The sequence below is a fragment of the Hyperoodon ampullatus genome (genome assembly GCF_949752795.1).
Source record: "Hyperoodon ampullatus genome assembly, chromosome: 13".
NCBI classification, from domain to species: domain Eukaryota; kingdom Metazoa; phylum Chordata; class Mammalia; order Artiodactyla; family Ziphiidae; genus Hyperoodon; species Hyperoodon ampullatus.
This window is the reverse complement of record NC_136926.1, coordinates 973,587-979,597: the sequence shown is the minus strand read 5'-3', so window position 1 is coordinate 979,597 and position 6,011 is coordinate 973,587.

Below are 6,011 nucleotides of genomic sequence, written 5' to 3'. Positions count from 1 at the left end.
CCGCGAAGGCAGAGGCTGCGGCCCGCCGCTCCTCCTCGCCGCCCGCGCCGCCAGCCGCCCCCCCCCCACCCCGGGTCCCGGCGGCCGCCCGCGCCCGCCGCCCTCTTACCCCCCGCCCCGCGCCGAACCCGGAACCGGCCGCGCGGCCGCCGCCGCCGCTGTCAACGGACATCTCGGATCCCTCAGCTGATCCGTGAGGCGGGGCCAGCGGCGTCCGGGCCCTGCGATTGGCGGGCGGTGGCAACCACCGAGCGCGGCGGCTAGAGCGGAACCTGGCGGACTGCCTTCGAGAGTGGACGCGTAGAGGCGAGTAGAGCGTGCGCAGACTGGAGGCTGCGGGCCTGGACGCCCTCTTTAATGCTGGCCGGGACGATTTGGTGTTCCAGAATCTCGGAAGTAGCTGCGGTCAGCGCCATGTTAAGTCGGGGCAAAAGGGACGGAGTGATTTGGGCGTTGGGCCCCGAAGCAAATTCCCAAAGCGGCGTTGGAAGTGCAGAGGGCGTTTAGATATGCAAAGGGACGGTCCACCTTACAGATGACGAGGTAAACGCAAGTCGAAGCTTTCGGGTGCCAATTTCCCCGCGATCGGAAAGTTGGTAGTGCCCTGGGAGAGCTCTGGAGAGCGCGAGCATCTCGGTTGCTGGCCTGCACCTCTTGGAGGGGGGGGTGCTGTCTTTCGGTTTTAAACGCGCGTTTCCGTGGCTCAGCGATTCCGCCTCCTGGGGTCTAGCGGCGTTGCGGTGTGCGTGCCCGGGGAGGATGCCCTGGGGTCGTCCGTGCCGGGCGCGTGGGAGTGGAGGTGCGGGTTGGCCAGATGCCGAGTCGCGGGGGGGCGCCGTGCGGCCCCGGGCTGCGCGGTTCAGAGCAACGAGGCCATGCCCGACCGACGGGGACCTCGAGATGGAAGTAGAAAGGACAGATGTGTTCGTGCGCTCATAAAAATAATGTGAGGGCCTCCCTGGTGGCGCAGTGGTTGAGAGTCCGCCTGCCGATGCAGGGGATACGGGTTCGTGCCCCGGTCTGGGAGGATCCCATATGCCGCGGAGCGGCTGGGCCCGTGAGCCATGGCCGCTGAGCCTGCGCGTCCGGAGCCTGTGCTCCGCAACGGGAGAGGCCACAACAGTGAGAGGCCCGCGTACCGCAAAAAAAAAAAAAAAAAAAAAAAAAAAAAAAAAAAAAAATAATGTGAAAGGACAGAAAATAGCAGTGGCTGCCTCGTGAGAGAGAGCAGAAGTCAAGGGAGTGAGGAAGACATCTTTCGCTCTGTACTCCTTTGTGTAACTTAAACGACATCATTTATAATTTTTACCTTTTTCTCTTAAGATAAAAAAATGTATCCATTCTTTCTCTGAGACTGTTTTTCAGTATTGTTTCGTGGGGGACTGAGGTTACTGCATTTGCTCTCAGAACCAGGGCCTAGCCTGGCATCAGGAGTTTTTGGAGGGCCTGTGTTAGTCTACACAAGGCCGACCTGCGGCTGAACCAGGATGACGTTGAGCCGAAGGAACAGCCCAGGCTTCTTGGGTGACAGGCTTCCAGACCTCGGGGACATTGAGCCAACTCAGGCCAAAGGCCCATTTCAACTTAGTCTTAAAAAAGCGCATCTCTCCTGTCCGTCTCAGATTCAGGACACAGGAAAGGCCAGAATTTAAAATTCCTCTGAAGAAATTTGGTTTAGGGGGGAAAAGAAGCGAATCACAGCACCCTAGCAGACTCTTTGGGTGTTGGGGACAGTAGGTGCCTGGCTAATCAGGCCTTTCTGTTCAAATGGAAGCCCTGTTCTCGGGATCACAGCTGGTGTAGCCCCAGCAGCAGCTCAGCTTTACAAGAACTGGCAGCTACTCTCTGGTTGAAACCTTATCCTCTCTGCCCCTCCCCATCACCTCAGGCACATTCACTGGGTCAGTAGGGTCCTTGCTTCACAGATGTTCCCTTAAAGGCTGGGCTTAACTCACTCATGGTTTGGCTTCGGTGTCCAGCAGGCCGCAGTGGCTCTCCAGGTATGTAGATACGAGAGCAGACATAGTCTCCTCAGTGGACAGAACTGAAGGCCATTCTCATAGCTCTGGCCAACACTCACTCTGATCTTTTGGCCCTTGAATTGCCACCAGTGGTCTAGCTGTCTGGTCTGTCACTTTGAAGAGTGCTGACTGACAGATTAAAGACATTACTCTTTGGGGCTGCAGACTGTAAAAACAGATTGTGGCTGCCTATCAGACTGTCTAGGTCAGTTGCATAGATGCCCATCTTTGATGAAAACAAACAGAATTAAGCTATCAAGCCTGCCTCTCCCTGATCACTGACTACCACCTGCAGTAGTCATCACAATGGAAATTCCAATGTATCCCCCATCATGGACTGGCAGAAGTGGAGGATATTACGCTCCTGATATAGAAGCCAGCAGGTAACTTGGAGGTGGCAAACCTTATGCCTAGTCTACTGAGGGAGCCTGGTACCTCCTGCCAAATGTTGGCCCCTTGGTTTTGTGTTAAAAGAGGACCCATTACTTGGGGGCGTTGATCTCCCTACTCCTGGAAAACTGTATCTGTCCTTTGACCCCTTCTCAGGGCTACCAGTGATGTCTCACCACTGCTGACACGTTTTCAGAACGTGTTCTTTCACCTGATCAGCTAATTCTGGACACAGTGACTTGGCCCTTGAAATGAAACGAAACTAAGCTCTCATCATGTTTTTGATTGGCCCATTTGCCCCCTAACAGTGGTCCATCTTTTGTAACAAAGTCTATACAACAATGACTTACAGTCAAGGTAATCAAGGGACCTGCCAAACTCCATCATTTCCTGTTGTACTCACCTGAGTTGGGCTGTTTGGTTACTGTATTAATTTCCCATTACTGCTGTAACTAATTACTGCAAATTAGTGGCTTAAAACAACACAAATTTAACAGTTCTGGAGGTTAGAAGTCCAAAATGGGTCTCATTGGGCTAAAATCAGTGTACTGGCAGAATGGATTCCTTCTGAAGGCTCTCGGGGAGAATCCGTTTCCTAGTCTTTTCCAGCATTCCTTGGCTCATGGCCTCTTCGTCCATCTTCAAAGCCAGCAGTGCCCCGCTGAGTCTTTCTCACCATGCTGTATCTCTGTTACTGTCTAGTACCTCCATCTTTCGCTTATAAGGATCCTTGTGATTAAATTGTACCCACCTGGATAATCCAGAGTAATCTCACTATTTAAAGGTTCATAATTTAATCACGTATGAAGAGTCACTTTTGCCATATACGTTCCAGAGAATAGGAAGTGGACATAGTTGGAGGCCACTATTCTGCCTACCCCAGTTACTGAACTCTGCTGTTCCTAAATAGGGATCATCTCCATTTGCCTGATTCCTGGATAATGTTCAAGAAAAAGTGGTAGGGAGATATGTGAGATTATACAGACTATTTTAAAAATTTAGGTCTCCACCTTGACCATTCCTGGGCATGGTGCTTCCTTGTTTCACCCTCGAGCAACAACAGGCAAGCCTGAGTGTTATCCCTGGCAGGTGGCTCTCCAGAAAGAATCATAAGGGATGAAAATAAAATTTAATTCTGGTTCGTTCAGCTGAATTTTCTTGTTGCAGTGACATAGTCTTGAATCATGAGAATAATAATCACTTGGCTGGGTACACTGCTTTCTGGTTTCCCTTTCACTGGCCCACATAGGGCAAAGTGGGAGATACAGTGAGTCTCTGAAATTTTTGGAAAAATGCCTTTGTCCCAATCCACACCTTCATGTGAAAAGTCTGGGCGTGAATTTGGGTTAATTGTTGAAAAGATAAAGTTGTAACTTCTGAATACACTGATTGTGTAGCAGTGAAGAGAGAGCAACAACATTGGTGATTTGGAGCAGGGTGACCCTTAGACCCTGGGAGGTACAGGGAGTTCATGGGGCAGCCAGTGCTCTTTTTGCCCCCTCATCCAGCACTGATTCAACAGCTGTAGCTGGCAATCTGACCTGCAGGCAAACTTGTCATGCTCACCCATATCCTATAAAAACAAAAAACTTGACTCCCAGATTCCAGTCCAAGGTGTAAGGAGCTTCAAGTTATCTCTTCCAGCCACACAACAAGAAAAAAGCTGAAGAAGCTGGAAATCAACAGCTCTTCTCAGATCTAGCAGATAATTGACCCCAAAATTGTAGAGACAGACAAATACAGGGAATCAAAACTTACCAGAGCAGAAGCCACTACTGGAGCCAGTACCAGGATATTAAAACTTACACCTTAATTGGAAAATGGCCAGAGGCTCAGTGTGGACAAGATTGAAAGTTAAAAACTCCAGGGGGTGCCAGTCTTAGAGGTGTCCTCACACTTTTGTTAATTTTACTCCCAGCAACCAAACACCCCCTTGTGCTCCTGGTAGGGGCAGGAGAAAAGTAAACATTTTGAATATACCCAGAGTATTCTGTTCTTCTTCACAAAAGTCTGCCCTCAAGGGAAACTATTCCACCAGAACCTAACCTACTGGGGTTTTATTGGAGCCTACCTGACAGAGGGGAAGGAGAGAACCCAACTTCAGCCTCCTCCAGCCTGCCTGCCACACATGGGAAGGGCAATACCCAACTCCAGTCTTCTCTAGCCTTCCTGTCTCACCTGAGGTGGGGGAGCTTGGAATAGAACAATCTGAGAAGCACTGTAAAGGTCACAGCCCAGGAGTACAGACTAAATAAATACTGAGACCTAATCATAAGTGGATAGACTGCTTCCCCAGCCCCACACATTAACAATACACCAATAGGGACGTTGTATAATAAGAGGGGGTTACAGCTGCAAGAACTGCAGAGCTCAGACCTTACTTAAGAAGTAGTCTCTTGGGCTTCCCTGGTGGCACAGTGGTTGAGAGTCTGCCTGCCGATGCAGGGGACATGGGTTCGTGCCCCAGTCCGGGAAGATCCCACATGCCGCGCAGTGGCTGGGCCCGTGAGCCATGGCCGCTGAGCCTGCGCGTCTGGAGCCTGTGCTCCGCAACGGGAGAGGCCACAACAGTGAGAAGCCCGCGTAACTGCAAAAAAAAAAAAAAAAAAAAGGAAGTAGTCTCTAGGGAAACCCAAGGACAACAGGGGAGACAAAAACAAATACACCAAAGAGGAAATTTTAGCCTCTATCATCACCTACACCTATAGGAGACAATAAGCAACCTACCTCCTAGCCAGATAAGCATGAAACCTCACACTAAAAGCCTATTTACCTCAATTGCTTTTACTCAATGCATCATGTTCCACTTTCAACCAGAAGTCTACAAGGAAGACTAAAAGACAAAAACACAGTTTGAAGAGAGTAAGCATCAGAATCGGGCTCAGACACGGCAGAGATTTTGGAATTATAAGGGCCCTCATGGAAAAAGTGGACAACATGCAATAACAAATGGGTAATATAAACAGAGAAATGGAAATTCTAAGGAAGAATCAAAATGAAGTGCTGGAGATAAAAAACATTAACAGAAATCAAGAATGCCTTTGATGGGCTCATCAACAGACTGTACGCATCCAAGGAGAGAATCAGTGAGCTTGAAAAAATATGCCAACAGAAACTTCCAATGCAGAAATGCAAAGAGAAAAGAAGTTTTAAATGAAAGAGAATATCAAAGAACTTTGATGGACTAACATGTAAAGGGAATACCAACAAGAGGAAAAAGAGAAAAAAGCAGAAAAAAACATTTGAAATAATAATGGCCAAGAATTTTCCAAAATAATGACACCAAACCACAGGAATCTCAAAGAACACCAAGCAGGATAAGTACCAAAAAAATTACAACTAGATGCATCATATATGCAGAAAACAGAACAATAAGAGAAAATCCTGAGGTGAGTAAGAGAAAAAAAACAAAAACCAAAAACACCTCACCTATTGAGGATCAGCATAAGAATTACATCAGGTTTCTCTTCAAAAACCACACAAGGAAGAAGAGAGTGGAGTGAAATATTTAAAGTATTGAAAGAAAAAAAAACCCCACCGAACTAGAATTCCATACCCTGCAAGGTTATTTCTTCAAAAGTGAAGGAGAAATAAAGACTT